The following is an 18,521-nucleotide window of genomic DNA, read 5'->3' as shown; positions in this document are numbered from 1 at the left end:
TGCTGTCTGGAGCGGGAACTCGCGTCGGCAGGGAGCCGCCGCTTAACATAGATGCCGGTGCCGGCAGGGGACCGCCGTATGGGGCAGGAACCGAAGTCGGCGAGGGGGTGCCACTTAAAACAGGCACTGATGTCGGCGGGGCCGTGTTGCTTAGAGCAGGCGCCGATGGGGGTGGGGAACTGCCGTTTAGAGCAGGAGCTAGTGTCGGCGGGGACCCAAACCAGTCTCTGTAACTCCTGTTTCTTTCACGGGCTGCACTAGCCTGCTGGGCAGCTCTTTCCTCTGCCTGGTATTTCAAGAATTCAGCATGCACGACTCGCCCTAAATTTCCCAACTTTCTCGCGGCTTTATCATCATCTATGACTGCCTGCCACAACTAATCCCCAAATATACGGCACTCTGATAACCTATGCACCGTGCAAGGAGTCCGAAAAAGTCTTTGAGCATACCCATGAGCTAACAACCCATTAAGCTCTTTCTGCAACTCTATACTCTTAACTTTACGCTTTTATAAAAAGCTAGGAAATAAATTATATACTGCTTGCCTTTCTTTATCCGTGTTGAATGATAACAGCGCGCTTCTTGCAGCTCTTTTCAGGCTCCGGCAGCACGTATCAGCCGGGCCCCCCTCTGGGGTCACCCGGGGCCTTCGCACCTTCCCTTTTTCAGCCATGCTTTTGCCGTCCTCAGCTGCGATAGGACCTGACTCCGCTCACGCCTCCGACCGTGGCTAGTCCCGACGTCCGGGGTCACCATTTGTCGTGAACGGCGGGAGAAATGCGACACACCATATGTGTGAATAGCAAATCCCGAAGTTTATTGAAAACCCACACATATTTATATTGGTGTTAATGAAGCTTATACATATTGCAAAAGCTGAGCTCATTATTGGTTAAAGCACACTTAGATCAACCACACCTACTTCTATCTTCTAACAAATATTTTGCTTCTATGTTTGCATTCTTCTAACTTCTCTACCTGCGATATCTACATTTTCTGGCAAGCGATTTTCTCCCCCGTCTTCCCATTTCAGAGAAGGTCACTGTGACCTTTGTCAGTGATTGGACACTGGTTGCTCAGTTCCCAGCTTGTTTCTCCTATCCTTATCCATCGGTATCACATCGAAATGTCCTTTCTGAGCTAACCAATTATCCAAAAAGCTCTCTACAGGTACAGACCCAACCATGGTCACCCCGCAGGCACAGGCCTTCGGGCCTTCGGGCCCACGAGGTTATGACAACTACCCGTGTCACTAGAGAGGCTATCCTCTCTAGGATATGAAGCAATGACCTGCTTCTAAGGTCATTGCTAGACCATCACCATGGTCTACTGTAAGAAAAGTGAGAGTCAAAGTTTTACACAATTTGTGGACCACCTCCAGGTAGCACTTGATTCCTCAGCCCTACCCTCAGAAGCGAAGGGCCCTTTGTTAGCGGAGTGTTTGCGCCAACAATGCAATTCAGCCACTAAGGACATTTTATGGTCATTACCACCCGGGTCTAACATCGTGGACATGATTAGGCATGTCGCAAAAGAAAAACATCTAGCCCAAATCCAGGCAGCTGTCCGCACTGCAATAACTAGTGTGATAGCATGCTTTAAGTGTGGCCAGGCAGGTCACGTTGCAATGAACTGCCCCCAGTCAGGGTATCCACCAACAGCTGTTCCCCCATGCCAGACGAGACCATGGGGGCCATGCTGGGCATGTGGCAAAAAGGGGCATTTTGCCAAAGAGTGCAGATCTAAATATCAGGGAAACAGGAGGCGGGGGGGGGCACCCGGGCCGCACACAGCTCCCTCCCACCTGGGACATGAAGCGGCCCAGTTATGCCAATTCTCAATGGGGCGCAGAGCTCCCGCACCCATGGCCCCCTCCAATGACCAATTTCTCAACTCAACCAACAGCTCAGCCAAACCCATCTACACCCCAGGAATACCAAGAACGGCTCCCTGGGGGCGAGGTGGCCCTGGCCATGAAAGCGTGGGAGCGGGACCCCTGGGTGGCCTTCACCGTGAAGGTGGGCAGACACCGGCTGATAGTGTGGGCAGTATCCTGTCTCCATAACAACTCTGATGACTCTGCTATCTGCCTCCCCTTTTGGGTTGATACGGGTTTAGAAGTTACCGTCATCCCAAACATACACTGGTCTTCACAGTGGAAACTGGAAGAAGCCCCCATGGTGGGTGGGGTTGGAGGGCTGTCTTGGGCCCGAAAAAGCACCCAACTGGTAGCGATAACGCTCTGCACCGAAAGAGGACTGGGGAGAACTATCACCCTTTCCCCATATGCTATGTCAGAATGCCCAGCCTTGCTGGGGAGGGATGCCCTAACCCTGTTGGATGTCAGGATGACAAATTTATTCTAAGGGCCACTGCCGCGTACCCGCCACTACCCATCAAAATAACATGGAAATCAGCGGACCCAGTATGGGTGGAGCAGTGGCCCTTGTCAAAGCCTCGAATGACTGCCCTTCTTGAGCTAATTAGCCGTGAGCTACAGCGGAACCACGTAGAACGCTCCACAAGCCTGTGGAACACTCCAATCTTTGTAATACCCAAATGTTCCAGTGAGCGCTTCAGCCTCCTGCACGACTTGCAAGAGGTGAACAAAAGAATTTAACCAATGGGTCCTGTACAAACTTTGCTGCTGATGAATTCGATGATACCAAGAGGACAGCCCTGTGCAGTTCTTGACATTAAAGACTGCTTCTTTTCCATTTCCCTGCACGAGGAAGACAAAGAGCGGTTTGCCTTTTCCGTCACCTTCCTGAACAGCCAGCGGCCCAACCTGCGCTTCCAGTACAGAGTATTGCCTCAGGGAATGGTTAACTCCCCTACCATTTGCCAAATCACGGTGTACCAAGCACTAGCACCAGCTCGGCAGAACGATCTGACTGCGACCATTATTCAATACATGGACGACATCCCGATCGCCGCACCATCAACGAGCCAAGTAGACTGGCTAGTGTCGACAGTCTCGGAGACCTTGAAAATTAAATGGGTTCAAAATCACAAGTGCAAAAATAAAAAAGGGACTGTGCGTAACTTTTTTTAGGAGTGGGAATCTCGAACTCCTATATAACTCCTCCCCAGATAAAAATTTGCCGAGACATCAAGACGCTCCATGACACGCAGCAGCTGGTAGGATCCCTACAATGGCTCAGCAATATCATCCTGATCCCTCCCAAGGTCATGGACCCCCTAAACTACCTCCTGAGAGGGAAAAACCCATGGGAATGAAAAACTCTGACACCAGAAGTGATAATTTCGCTCAATTTTATCGAACATCAAATGTCAGTGAGTACGCTCACCAGATGGGACTCAGGTGCACCGATTGACCTGTATGTCCACTTTACAAAGAAAGGGGGAGTAGGAGCCCTAACCCAAGGGCCCCCCAACAAAGCCCAACCGATACAATGGGTGGTCTTGGGAAAACCATCTTGCGCTTTTTCCCCAGGAGTTGCATTCCTTAGCAGCCTTATCATGAAAGGCAGGAAACTCGCCCTAAGGCATTTGGGCATTGAACCTGCCAAGATATATCTGCCCTTCTGCACGCAGCTTTCCACACAGTCAGCGACAATATTAGAGCATCTAGCCATAGCCCTTGCTGGATTTGGAGGAGAGATTCGCTATGCAGCAAAATCCCCTTGGACTCAGCTGCTTGTGATTGTCAATATTGATCTCCCGCCAAAAATAACTGACCGGCCGCGAGCAGGATCCACGGTTTTCACGGACGCATCTTCGCTAACCTCCACTGCAGCAGCAGTATGGCAGTCAGGAGAACAGTGGCAATGCATCAAAACGACCGATCCTACGCTTTCAGTCCAGCAACTCGAAGCAGCCGCCATAGTACTAGCATGTGGACTGTTTCCAGAAGAGCACATCAGCATCGTAACCAACTCTATATTTGTGGCTAAGCTTTGCCTAGCCATGTCTGGACCCGGCCTGTCAGTGTCTGCGGTGGCGATGATGCTCAAAGAGGCACTTTTTTCACGAAAAGGCACCATATCTATCATCCACATTAACAGCCATAATCCGGTTAAGGGATTCTTTCAAATTGGCAACGACAAGGCAGATGCTGCCGCAAGAGGACTGTGGATGCTGAGAGATGCCCGTCAACTACATGAGTCTCTTCATATCGGAGCTAAAGCATTCGTGAAAAAATGTGGGTTTTCGGCCGCTGATGCAAAGCACGTTGTCGCCACATGTCCCCACTGCCAAAAATTACCACTGTGGTCTAGCGGCATCAACCCCAGAGGCCTCAAAGCTACAGAAATATGGCAAACAGACTTTACATTAAGTCAGCTGCTTAGACCCCAAGCGTGGCTTGCAGTGACTGTGGATACATATAGCGGAGTGATCATGACCACACAACATCAAAAAACTGATTCCAAAGCAACCATCCAACATTGGTTAACGGCCATGGCGTGGCTTGGTGTTCCAAAGCAGATCAAGACAGACAATGGCCCGAATTTTGTTTCAAAATCGATCCAAGCATTCGTTTCAAAATGGGGTATCACTTTAGTACATGGCATCCCATACAATAGCACTGGGCAGGCCATTGTTGAGTGAGCAAATCAAACTCTGAAAGCCAAGTTAGAGGTATTGGCAAAACCAGAGGGTTTTACTAATTCCGTTCCCCTGAGAGACCAAGCGCGCATACTGGCAACTGCTCTGCTAGCATTAAATCAATTCCCTAGGGGGGACGAGACAAACAGCCCCACTCAGAGGCACTGGGCCACCCGAGCATTAGAGGAAGGCCCACAGGTTATAATTAAAAATGAACTAGGGGAATGGGAACAAGGTTGGAGACTGGTGCTTATGGGGCGAGGGTAGGCAGCTGTTGAAAAAGTCAGTAGAGTTAAATGGTGCCCACTTATGTCTATCAAACCAGACCTTCAGAGTAGAACTAATGAAAATTGTGAAGTTTTATTTGCAGGACTGGACCCTTGGACGCCCCCGCAACCGGTATACCCCAGTACCTGAGGAAAAATCATCAAGCACCCCTACAGCTCCCAGGAATCCCGCACCAGTGAGATCCAAGCGGCAACGGTATCTCTGTGTGATCTTGCTTTTAGGGTTAGTTGGCAGAGGGCAGGCCAATGCAGGGCATTACCCTCACCAGCCATTCAGGTGGGTTTTACGTCACCTCTCAAGCGATAACATTATTAAAGAAATCATCACACCGGATAGCCCATCCTTTGAGTTTAAGCTAAGGGATGTAGTAAACCCCATAGATTTAGGAAAAGCACCATGGAGGATATGAACAATAGGAATGCTGAAACAGCAAAAGAAAATTCCTGGTTTTCTGTCCTCCACCCTTTAACCTACCTCTGTAACCCTATAAGGCAATGTCATGTTAACCCCTTACCCATTGGTCAAGCTTGGATCCTTTCCAACCCTATAAAAGAAGCATACTGTACCCCATTAGGGGAGAAAGAAGAAGAGCAGAGACCCTTCACGGACCTCCCTAAATAAAGCCATCTCCGTGGAACAGCCTGTGCCTTCTCCTTCTCCTCTCTCTCCGTCTGCTGCAGCCTCCAGCCCAGGGCACCACTACCTAGCAAGCAGAGCTGAAATCCTGAGAGCTTGCAATCACTATAGAGCTGATAATCACCATGCTTGCTAGATGGTAGCCCCGCGGCCTTGGCATGAGCGAGCTAGCTTCGGGCACCCGGTCCCTACCCAGGGACTGAGCTCCTGAGCCCTAGTGCTCTGCATTATGATAAGGCCAAATAAGAGGCTTTATTAAAAAGGGACATTTTCCCCCCACAACTAGGATTCCCCAGCTTTGGAGATTTATCACTATACAAGACCTATTGGTGACCTGCTTCCAACCCAGGCAAAAGTTTCTGTAACTATCCAGGGAACGGATATTGCAGATATTGCGGTTGTGAAACTATAGTGACAAGCAATAGATGGCAACCACAGCAACCTGATAAGTTCCTGCAAGTCAGGTATGCTCCCCATGGCTGTCTCGAACCAAAATTTGGAAGTGACAAGCAAATATACACGCCCCAAGACGGGAGAAAACACAATTGTACAAGCTACACAATGACAATTTTGCAGCCGAGCAATGAGAACTGGACCACAGTTAAGGTGTGGTCGGTGTTTGTCCGCACCTTTCACGACATTTGGGTGAACATACGAATTATCAGGCTCCTACCGTCAGTATCCCGATCAATCGGACCCAATCTAATTCTTACAGCAAGTGGGCCCAAGAGGGGGATCACAACTAGCGCCAATTTTACCCTTAATGCACAGGTAGTAAATTTTATCTCCTCCCCATCTGGTCTTTTAGATACACCAGCTCCTTACGACTCATTTTTTGGTATATTAAATGCTACCTTTTTATCACTGAACCAATCTAACCCGAACCTCACTAAATCATGCTGGTTATGCTATGATGCAAAGCCCCCTTTTTATGAGGGTGTTGCCTTTAATGTCCCCTTTACCTATTCAATGGCAGAGAATCCACACCAGTGGAGGTGGCACACCCCCTGGAGGGGAATTACCCTGAGTCAGGTCACAGGCCAAGGCAAGTGCTTTGGCAAAGCAATTTTAGCAAGGCAGATGGGCAACATCTGCACCGAATTTATTGAGCCTAATGGAGGGATCTATAAGTGGGCGATCCCGTCTACATCAGGAATATGGGTCTGCCAGCAATCTGGAGTAAGCCCCTGCGTACTCCTTGATAAATTCAATAACTCTATTGATTTTCGTGTCCAAGTTCTAATTGTTCCTAGAGTCCTGTACCACCAAGAAGAAGGAATGTATCACCTTTTAGAAAAACCTAACTGGCTCCACAGAAGGGAAGTAATAACGGGCATAACCATTGCAATGCTCCTCGGTCTAGAAGCTACCAGTGCAGCCACAGGTGTCTCGGCCCTTGTATCTCAACACCATGGACTTTCTGAACTGCAGATGACCATCGATGAGGACAGACAGAGAATTGAGAAATCCATCTTCTTTCTAGAGAAATCCCTCTCCTTGCTTTCAGTTGTCCTGCAGAACAGACGAGGACTGGACCTCTTGCTCATGCAACAAGGAGGCCTGTGTGCTGCCTTGAAGGAACAATGTTGTTTTTATGCAGACCATACCGGGGTCATACGAGACTAGATGGCAATACTAAGAGAAAGGCTAGCCCAGAGAAAGAGAGAAAGGGAAGCTCAACAAGGATGGTTCGAGTCATGGTTCAATCAGACCCCATGGCTGAGTACCCTTGTTTCAACTTTAATAGGCCCTCTTAATATGATACTCCTGACCTTGTGTTTTGGGCCTTGAATATTGAACAAATTAGTATTGTTTGTTAAAAACTGTTTGGAAGACGGTAACATTTTATTTGTTGGCCACCAGCAATTGCTTTGAGGCGCACTTGTTGCAGATATGTTGCATTGTCTTTTACCATTGTCGGTTTTACCATACATCAGTTTAAGACCCTTTGCAATTTTATAACGTTTCCACTTCGTATGTTTTTATTAATCATGAGGGAGGGGGGAAACATGGGAAATTAGGGAAAGGCAATCAGAAGATATTGCGTTGTACGGGTAGACAGAACCCCTCCCTGCAGATGTTAAAAATACTTAGCCCCCCGTTTGTAACGTGTGGCCAGTGCATGAGATGAGGCTGCAATGACTTGTGATACTCCCTCCATGCCAAGCACAGCTCCATTGTGGCACAGCTTCCCATCCATTGACCAGTCCATTGTTTCCCTCAAGGGTCAAATTCCCACCAGTTAAACCATAAGGTTTCCTTCATTGTCTGTTCTTCATTATCTTGTTGACACGCACAACAGCGGACCAAATATGGCAGGGCCTTAGACACCACTTTGGTCCTGACACACCGGCTCCTTGTCCCACTGCTGGCCTCCAGTGTGCTCAGCAAGATCTGGATCTGCACAGTGCTCTGCAACTGCACCTTCAGCACAGGGACCTTTCCAGCCTGGCCTGCCCTTGTTCCTCTGGCTCTGTGCACAAAACATGGCGTGGCAGAGAATGGCAGCAGGGGCCTGTGTGTCCCAGGGCCGCGGATTTGCTTCACCTCCACAGGCATGCGGGCAAAGTGAAGAAGCCAAACTGTTTATTCACGGAAGGCCAAGCAAAGGGAGGAGTGGTGAGGGAAGAAAGGGGACGGGCAGGGTCTGAGGGCTGGGGAGGCACGCAGTTGTCAACAGGCAGGGAGAAGGCAGGAGCTATGGCAACTTCCCACAGGCTCAGCTGTGCCAATCATCAGCTGTGCCTGAAGCTCCAGCTGGTCTCTCCTGGTCTCTTCTGGTCTCTCCAGGTGATCTCCTCTTCCATGGTGTCTTTAGGCCTTTTAGCAGCAATGGTTCTTCTGAGGCACCAGGTAAACGGAGTTCTGCAGATCTCTCCATGATTCTCTGCTGAAGCGCTATGTTCCTTTGGGAAGGGCTGTCATCTCTTCTCAGGCCTTGAAGGGCTGCAAGAGAGATGAGCAGAGCCACGGTCAGAGCCTGGATCTGCAGGTAGCCAAGGAGGCCTTCCTGCCAGGGCCATAGCTCCTAACTCTGGCCATGGACAGGAGGCAGCAGGAGACAATGGGATGGGTTAGAAGGTGCTGGCCACCAATCTCCCCTGCGCATCTCCCTGAGATCTCTCTGTGCTTGTCCACACAGGGAGCGAAGCCTGCCACAGCCAGGGCAGGATTTGCAGTTCCCCCAGCGACAGCCCCCGCTGTCAGCCCGCTGCCCGCACTCACCCTCATTGAGGAGCTGAAGCTCTTCCTTGCGGCCCCTCATGACCATGCCGGCCATCCCTGCCAAAACAGAGCCTGTCACGGCCCCAGCGGCGCAGCTCCCTGCCAGCGCCGCTGCCGGCACGGCGGCCACACGGGCTGCTGGCCCGGCAGGGCTCAGCCCGCGCCCTTGCCGCACGCTGCCGCCCCAGGGCGCGGCTGCCAGAGGGCGGCAGCAGCGCCCAGCCCAGCCGGGGCTCCACGGCGCCGGGCCCGGCCGGCGCTGCTGGGGCAGCAGGTGGAGCCGGGGCCGAGCTCTGGTGGCCCAGGGAGGGAGCCCAGGCTCGGCACTCACCGATGATCCTGACGGCCGCCTCTCACAGGGGCTCCTGTGGGCTCTGCAGGTAGCACAAGGCCCCACGCAGGTGCTCGGCCACTCGGCTCCTGTCCTCTGCCAGCTGCAGAGAGCGGCAGGAGGGAAGCGTTGGCGCGGGCTCAGCCCCTGGGCCGGGCGCTGCCTGCGCCCAGCCCCGGCCTCCCCTGCCCGCACCGCCCTGAGGCGTGGCCACAGCAGCCGCTGGCCAAGGGCTCCCGAGGGGAGGGGGCAGAGGGACGGCTGCTGCCCGGGGAGCCGCCGTGCCGCCCCGCAGCCCCGCCGGGCCGGAGCTCCATGGGCACTCGCCTCAGGCCCACGGGAGCCTGGAGAAGAGCCCGCGCGGCCTCTGCCTGCAGCAGCGGCCACGGGCACAGTTGCCAGTCCCGCACCCTGAGCACCGCCCTCAGGGGCCTTCTCCAGCCTCAGCCTGGGCCTTCCAGGCCCTCCTTACCAGCACCTCGCTGAACTTTGACAGCTGCCCCTTCTTCACCAGCTGCTTCAGCTTCCTTCTCTTCAGGAACTTGGCCACACCAAGCAGCGTTTCCCGAGAGGCCTGCAGGGCACCAGACACCCACAGATGGCCCCACGGGCCAAGGCACAGGACCCACATCCCTGTGCCAAGGCCTGCACCAGGCTGCACTCCTGGAGGTGCCAGGGCAGGAGGCAGCCCAGCCCCCTCCCCAGGATCCACCAGCATCACACAAAACCTCACCTTTGCCACACACCGCTTCTCATCATGGCACTGGAAGAAGAGTGGAAGGAGGCTTTGGCTCAAAATCTTCACAAGGGGCTTTTTTCCCTCCTCCACTACCGACTCCATCACCCTGAAGAAGAGCTCAAGGGAGAGCACTTGCATGTGGCTGTTGTCCTGGAGGAATGCAAGAGGATCAGGCCTTTACACCAAATACTCCACGCTCACCTGGCCAAAGTTTCTGGGCAGCAGCCAGTGCCCGCAGCTGGGGACACAGAGCCTTACGTGGTCAAAGAGCAGCAGCAGTGCCTCAGCCAGCTTGGGGGCAGTGGAGCTGGATACCAGCATGTCTGCCTGGAGCACATTTGTCAACACATGCATGGACATGCTGACCACCTTTCCATCGGCCTCACCCAGCAGCTCCAGAAGGCTCTCAGAAAGGCTGCACATTCTCCTGGCCTGGGTGGAACACAAGGCTGCGCTGCAAAGCCATGGACGGCTGCACCGCCAATACCGCCCTGGCACTGCAAGCCCACCCTGCTGCTGCTGCTGCTGCTGCTGCTGCTGCTGCTGCAGGGCCCACAGGCCAAAGGCCTGAGCCAAAGCACTGGGGCAGCTGAGGCAGGAGAGCTGGGAGCAGCTGCCTCAGCTCCTGAAGCCCTGCACGCCCAAGGGGCTGCTTTCCACAGCGCAGCTTCAGCTGCAGCCCCCTTCTCACCATCCAGGGCTCCCTGCTGAGCACCACCAGGCCTCTGAGCGCCAGGCGCCGCTGCTCCCTGCTCTCCATCTGCAGGCAACTTGACATCATCTTCACAAGAGTGCCAGCACATTTCCTCAAGTGCAGGCACTCGAGGACCTGAAAGGCACGGGGCAGTGACAGGGCAACCATCCAGCAGGAGCCCAGAACCCCACAGGGCCGGGCCCAGGCAGCAGCACAGGGCGTGGGCACTGGCCCAGGCAGCTGTGGCTCTGAGAGGCCAGAGAGCTGCGAGGCAGCTCAGCCAGGCACTGCTGGCCACCAGGCTCACCTCCACAAGGAATGCCAGCAAGGGCAGATCCCAGCTTGGCTTTTCACTGCTGAGCAGCAGGAGAAGGCCATATGCCACATGGGAACACAGTGGGCTCAAGTCATAACGCATCTCCCTGGCAGGGGGAAAAAAGGCACCGAGAGCCTAGGTGGGGGACAAACCTCTCCCAGAACTGACTCACAGAGGCCTGGTCTTTCCCCAGCATCCCTGCAGGGGATGTGGCTGCTCTGGGAGGTGGCCCCTTCTGGGCACTCTCCTCTCCCAGCCTTTTCCAGGCTCCTTGGCCGTCCCTCAGTGACAAGCCTCTGTGGCCCATGCCCACAGGGACTGCCTGGAGCACAGGGCACAAATGCCGGGGACAGCGGGGACAAGGGGGTCTCACCTGGCCAGCAGAGCCATGGCATAGTGCTGGCTGTCAGCACACAGCAGCGTCTCCCAGGCACACTTGCGCTCCATAGACATCACCACGTGCTCACACCGCAGTCGGCAGAGCAGAACCTTCATGGCCTGCACTGCAAACCTGTGTGCAGAGCAAAGCCCAGGTCACACTAGGAGCGCTGGCGCTGGCCACAAGGGCATGGCAAGGACAGGAGGACTGGCACCTGTTAAGCGTGATGGGAAGGCACTGCTCCTCCTGGCACGCTCCCCAGAAGCTATCAACTTCCTCTGCTGGCGGCTGCTGTGTAGTGATGACAATATGGAAGAGCAGTGCCAGAAACAGTTGCTCAGAATAAGGGATCATGGCCTTGAGCCACCCGGGCACCTGCACAGTCACCAGAGCTGCCTGCAAAAGAAGCAGCCAGAGACAGCGCTCAGTGCCAAGGTGTCCATGGGGCAGGGCCCAAGGGCAGATGCAGGAGGAGCAGCGGGCCTGGTGCCCCCTGAGCCTGCCCCTAGCCCAGCTTTCAGCCCAGTGACTCCGGCACTGAGAGCACTGAGAGCTACTGCAGAGGCCACCTGGCGGCGAGCATGGGCCCAGAAACTCACAGCCAGGGCAAAAACGTCCCTGTCATCCCCATCAGAGGCGCATGCGCTGTGCAGTGGCCAATCCTCCATTACACGGAGCAGTGTTGGCAGCACTTTCTCCATTGTTACTCCTGACGAGCCAATGCTTCTCCATATCCTCGCAGCAGCTCTGTGGGATCAGATCTCTGTGTCAGGGGCATCTCAGTCACAGTACCGTGCCCTGTGCAGCTGTGCGAGTGCAGCTGAAAGAGCCCCGGTGCCCTGGGGGGCAGGGGGGAGCATGGGCAGCAGGCTCGGGAAACAGAGGGGCCCGAGGCTCCTGGACCTCTCTGCCTGTCCAGCAGACCCCATAGCACAGGCTGTGCAGGGCCATGGGCCCTAAAGGCTGCTGAGCCCTGAGCTCTCCAGGCACGTGGGCCCCGTACCTGTCACATGTTGGGGCACAGCGCAGGAGGGTCAGCACCACGTTGGCAGGGTGCTCTTCAGTCCGCCTCACAATGTGGCTGTGCAGCCTGACATCCACAGTGCCATGGGACAGTAGAGTCTGGTGGATGTTTCTTACCATGGCCGGCACCTGGAGGAGGCATGGGGGAGATTTGGAGTGCTGTCCAAGGGAGCAACTTGCCCAGCTTCCCCCAAGAAGTGCTTCCCTTCCCGCCACACTCTGCTGGCCTCAAAGGCTGAGGGGGCCCAGGGACCATGGCTTGAGGGGACACACCATCCTGGCAGGCCTCCAGGCCCAGCCCCAGGCTGCTTACCTGCTCCTGAGAAGGAGCAGCACTGTCCTCCAAAAGAACCTTAGTGGGAGCATGAATCCCAGTGAGAGTGGGCCTGCTGCCAGTATTTGAGATGTCCTCAGTCTCGGCGATGTTGCTGTTTGTCACGGCCACATCCTCACTTGCTGCCTTGTCTGCCTTTGCCCTGTCCTCCTTCATTGCAGCCTCAGAGTCTTCTGAGCGCTCAGCCCAATCTGGGCTGACATCAGGCTCTGCCTGGAGCTCGGTCAGCCCCAAGACAGGCTGGGCTGTGCCCTCAGCTGCTGTGGGGCCCACCTTTCTACGTCGTCGAATGCGCAGCAATTTCCCAAACATCTGCAGGAGAATAAAGGGCAGGGAAGCCAGGCATGCTCCGTGGCATGCTCCAAGCCTGCTGCTGGGCTGAGCAGGGACAGCAGGCTGGGACAGCAGGGACAGCAGGGACAGCAGCCCAGCTGGGGGTAACTGCAGGTACCTTCAGGGTTTTGCGCAAGCGGCCACGGCCGGCTTCCTGCTCTTGTGTCTTCTCCAGGGCTGCACCTGGCAAAGAGCGAGCGCAGCCAGAGCTGAGGGGCTGCGGGAGAGGCCGGAGAACACAGCCCAGCCCTGCGCTCCCCAGGCAGGGAGAGCCCCGGCATGACCCAGGCGATGGAGCGCGGCCATTGTGGGCTGTCTGCTCTGCCCCTCGTCCATCCTGTCCATGGGCATGGGCATGTCCCCAGGGCATGGGATGGGATGGCATGGGGCCAAGCTGGCTGTAGCCATCAGCCCTGTGGCCCAGCTCTGCTACTCACCATCCTGCAGCGTCTGGATCTGCTCCGGGTCTTTAGGCTCTTGTGCTGGGGCGGCTCCAGGGCTTCTCTTTTTTTCCCCCCTGAACACTTTCAACAAGCTGGGCAATCTGGCTGCCATGGCAGAGTCTGTTCTTGAGGGCGCCTTCAAGAGAGATGCCTCAGGATATCGCCAAGTCAACAACTGCACTTGTGCCTTCAAGGCACCTGTGACAGACAAGCCTCAGGAAGGCTGCAGGACAGCAAGTCCTGCACTCTGCTCTTGAGGGCTCCTGCCACAATGACAGGAGACTCCTCCTAAGCCATTCCGGTGACCAAATCCCACCGTCTGGACTTGATGGCGCTGGCCGCAGGAATGGCAGACGCCTCGGAAAAGCTCCGAGTCACAGAGTCCTGCAGGCTGGCCTCGAGCTCAGCTGCAGGAATAACGCTGCGGAAAAGCTCCAGCTGAGACGGGAACGAGCGAGCTGTGCGGGGGCTCCTCACGGCACCGCTCTGTCCCCTTCTGTCCCGTCGCCTGTTCCGAGCACCCGGGCAAGCTTCTGATTCCCACGTGTCACAAAGGGCCCTTGGTCACCGGCTTCCATTCCATGCAACGCTGACCCTGCTGCAGCGTGCCAGCCAGGGCCCTTGCACACACTGCCGCCTGCCCTGGGGCCGCCCCCAGCCCGGCCAAAGTGGCCCAGGCTGGAAGCAATCCCTTCACCCAGGTGTCTAAGGCAGCCCCACAGGATCTCTTGCAACTGCTCCAAACATCAGCAAATGCTGCCCTGCTCTGTGGGCTCGGGCCATTTAAGAATCCTCACTTCAGGAAAGCTTTACTTCCCATTGCTCAACTCAAGGACTTGCAAAAGTTGCAAACTTCTCCAGTGAATAGCCATGAGAATGGGAATGCTTTGGAAATTTCTTCCCTTCTCAAAGCAGCAACTCCTTTGCCTTAACATCATCCACTGCAAGTCACTTGACCAAACATAACACTACACAGAGCCAAAAAGAAGGCCATTCTTTGATTGGCAAGTGCTTTTCCAAGAAGGGATGATCATCTCCTCATTCTCTTAAAGGAATAAAAGCTCTCAAGAAATGAAAGACCACTCAGCGTTACAAGAGTAACCCAAACAAATGAGTAGATGGCAAAAGGGCTAATCCTCCCCCAGTACAGATATCTAAGTGGCTAAGAAAGTACAGCTCTCCCCTCTTGTTCCCTGCAGGAGAAACAGGACCAGGAAAAGAAATAGTCACAGAGATTTTTTCTGCCCTCCAGAACCAAAGCTGTGCCAAAGCACAGATGCTGCCTTCAAAGGGACTCAAATTCCAGCCCAGACCTCTCACCTTCCAGAAAACTCCTTCCCCAAAACCCACCCCTCAAACACCCCCAGAGAAGCCCTCAACACCCCGCCAGGACCCCCAGCTCTGCCCGTCCCTCCGCAGAGCTTTCCCAGCCTCCAGCAGAGCCCCTGCTTCCCTGCACCTGCTGTGGGATGGCACTCAGGAGGATCTGCTCCAAGGCCTTCCCTGGCTTGGAGCAAAGCCAGCCTGCCAGGCCTATGGTTCCTGGGTCATCCTTGCCAGCCAGCCTTCCCGTGCACGGCTCTTCCATGGGCACATCTGCGCTCAGCTCGCACTTCTCCACTCTGGCAGGCCTGCTGGGAAAGGATCCAGAGCAGCCTGGCAAGCTCTTTCTCCAGCTCCTTCTTCACTCTTGGGGGAGCTAGAGCATCCCACAGGAAAGACACTGCTGCCACAAGAAGTGGGTGGCATCAGGCAGCTCTGGGGAGACCCCTCAGCACTGCTGTATCCTGAGGGAACGCTGCTGGCCATCCCCTGTGCGTATCTGCAAAAGCTTCAAATCAGCTGCCTCAGCTTCCAGGGCCTCTCTTGGCCAGCATCCTGATGTGGATGCAGGGCTGCTGCCAGGCACCGCTGGCACCCAGCGGGACAGGACCGGCTGTCTCGTGTCCACGCAGCAGCCCTGACACACAGCCAGGGCCATGCCGAAAGCAGACAAACTCTCCCGGCTCAGCAGAGAGGAGCAAGGAGCACTGGACTTCTCTCAGCCTGTCTCAGCTGGGCTCACTCCACCACACACCCCCATTTTAAGGCTGGCTGATTCCCAGCTGCCAGAAATCCTTGCCTTGTTCTCTCCAAGATGCACAGGGTGAGCCAATGAGCAGGACACCTTGGGAGGCCTTTTCCTAGGCCAGGGACACACCAAGATCAGCCAAGACTCTCCGCACTCCCTGGCCCACACATCCGCGCTCTGTGCTTGCCCTGGGTCACAGCAGCTCCCACCAAGCAGGAGGCAAATGCATATTGCCAAGAGTTGAAACACAGCAGACAGGAAAGATGTGAAAAGTCTGTGTGTAAAGGCCTTTTAATTCACAGCTCTCACAGAGGGCTTTGGGGCTCATGGCTGGACAGAGATGCTCCTGCTCACACCTTTGTCCAAAGGGGGTAACACACCCTGCTGCAGGTGCTTGGGTTGGTTTCCACAGGTCCAGGCAGATGCCAAACCTACACTTCACTGCCTTTTCCCTGCCCCTCTGCCAAGTTCAACAGGCCTTAAGGACTGAAAGGAGCACAGAAGAGAGCCAGAGGGGGACACTCACACTTGCCTCACTGGGAGCTCCCTGGGAAGCTCTTTCCTTGAGAAGCAAGCCCCTTTCCTCCAAAGGCATTTCCCCAAATGTGCAGCTTTCCTAGGGAACACCAACACACCCTTAAGAAAAGCTGGCAAGGCTGAATGACTTCAGGTCCTTTCAGGACAGGCACTCCAGCTCTAGCTCTTATTCCCCCAAGTGAGTTTCCAGGTGCAGGTTCAGACGTGCAGCCCCAGGTCCTCTACAAACACAAGCTGCCCGCTGCCTCTTCACCTGCCTCAGCTCCTGCCTGCGCTCACAGCACCAAAACCAGGCTGTTCCTGGCCAGGGACCAGAGCCCTGTTCCTGCAGGGTGCTCTTGCCAGCACCTTCCAGGACTCTGTGCTGTGCACACAGCGCTTTTCATGCCCGCTCCCAACAGGCTTTGGAACACAGAGCACAACCTGGCTGGCTCTGCCACCTGCACAGCCCAAACACAGGTGGAGGAAGAAGCAGCAGGGGCTGTTTTGCGGCCATGCCCAAGAGAGACTGGAAGGGTGCCCTCCCTCTGCTCTCCCTTGGTTGGCTTTCTGCCTGGGTCTGAGCCTGGGGCTGCCATTCCTCACTTGTGGGGACCAGAACCACAGCCGGGATCCTGGCACTGCCTGACAGCGCTCCGGGCTGTCGCAGTGAGGGTGGCTGTGACAAACCTTTGGGTCCCCTGACTTCAGGGTGAACGTGGTGCAAAATAGGAGAGAAGGAGAGGGAACAATGGAGTGCCCAACAGGGAAATTACTTTTAATGAGAAATAAAAATGGGAACTATGCTTAGGAACAGAACACAACATAGGGAGAAGCTCCAAGGGCCACAAACAAGGAAGAGGTAAGAATATATAGTCTTGGGGGTGGAACATTCTAGAAACCATACTCTATATGGAACACATGTAACCAATAGGGGAGTGGAACTTGGACTAATGAGCATAACTACTCCAAAGGCTCTTGGGAGGAGATCTGAGGCTTGCCCTGATTTAGATGAATGTTTCCCAGACCTTGAAGATCAGGCTTGGTTTGTTTGGTGTGAAGTCCAGCTGACCCTATGCCTTAGTTTGGTTGACTCCAACATCTTACTCTTTTCTTGTAAAGCTAGAAATAAAAGTAAGGGAATCTTGTAGAATTCCATAGACACTGCATTTCTTGCAGTGTTAGGAGAAAAAATGCAACTTTATGGTCTCATTTTTCAATGGAACACTTCTGAGAAAGATCCTTTGTTAATCACACAGTGGGTTTTTCTTCCTTATAGGTCTCCAAAAACAATTTTTACAACCATGGAGATGACAGCTGAAATCATAATTAGAGCCAGAACGAGATTGCTAACGATGGCAAGCCAAGATTTTGTATTTATTTCTTTACCTGTGAAAAGGGTTGATTGGGCTTTGCAAAATTCAGACTTGCGAATTGCATCGCTAAATTATTCAGGTGTTTGTTCTATTCATTACCCAGGCCACAAATTGTTGCAAGCTAAATTAAGTTTTAGAGAAAAACCCATGCTAAGTGAGGAGCCTTTAAGTGCTATAACTCTCCTCACTGATGGAGCAGGGAAAACACACAAATCAGTAATAGTATGGCAAAATCAAACAACCAAAACATGGGAGTCAGATGTTCAAACAATAGAGGGCTCTCCTCAGATTGTTGAACTGGCTGCAGTAGTTTAGAGCATTTCAGCTCTTTTCAGAACTTTTGAATTTAATTACAGATTTATCTTATGTTGCTAGTATTCTTAAAAGAATAGAAGCATCAGTTTTAAAGGATGTTACAAATGATATTGTTGGCTTTCATGTCTTTCTACAATTTTGACACTCAGAACTAACCAATATTTTGTCTCTCATATCAGGGTTCATTCCTCACTTCCAGGATTCATGGCAGAAGGAAATGCGAGAGCCGACAAACTGACAATGGTTTTTTCAAACACTTTGCCAAACATTTTGAACAAGCAAAACTGAGTCATGCTTTTTTCCATCAAAATGCACAAGCACTGTTGCCAATGTTTGGCACAAGCATGATTAGCACAGATCAAAACTGCACTTTTGGCAGCTGCAAAGGCACATGAGAGACACAGATATCAGGAACTTTCAATCCCCCCATTTACCTTCCAATTTCTCATGGAATAACGGCATTCCAGGCATTGGGAATTTTGAATGCTCCAGCTGCTCTCCCCAATTCCCATTAGATAATGGCTTTCCGGCCATGAGGAATTTGAATCTTCCAGCTCTCCCTCCAAATTCCCATGGAATAATGGCATTCCAGGCATCAAATCCTCCAGTTCGCCTCCAAAATTCCCCCCAAAACTATGGAATAATGGCATTCCAGGCATTGGAAATTTTGAATGCTCCAGCTCCTCTCCCAAATGCTCACAGAATAATGGCATTCAAAGTGTTGGGAATTTCAAATCCTCCAGCTCCTCTCCCAGATTCCCACCAAATTCCCATGGAATAACAGCATTCTGGGTGTCAGGAAGTTTAAATCCTCCAGCTCCAATGTCATATTCCCACCAAAACTGGAGAATGGAATGACTGCATTCCGGGCACCAGGAATCCCAAATCCTCCAGCTCCCCTCCCAAATTCCCATGGAAAAATGGCATTCTGGG

This window comes from Agelaius phoeniceus, chromosome 31, assembly GCF_051311805.1.
Source record: "Agelaius phoeniceus isolate bAgePho1 chromosome 31, bAgePho1.hap1, whole genome shotgun sequence".
Classification (NCBI taxonomy): Eukaryota; Metazoa; Chordata; class Aves; order Passeriformes; family Icteridae; genus Agelaius; species Agelaius phoeniceus.
This window is presented reverse-complemented; position numbering follows the sequence as displayed.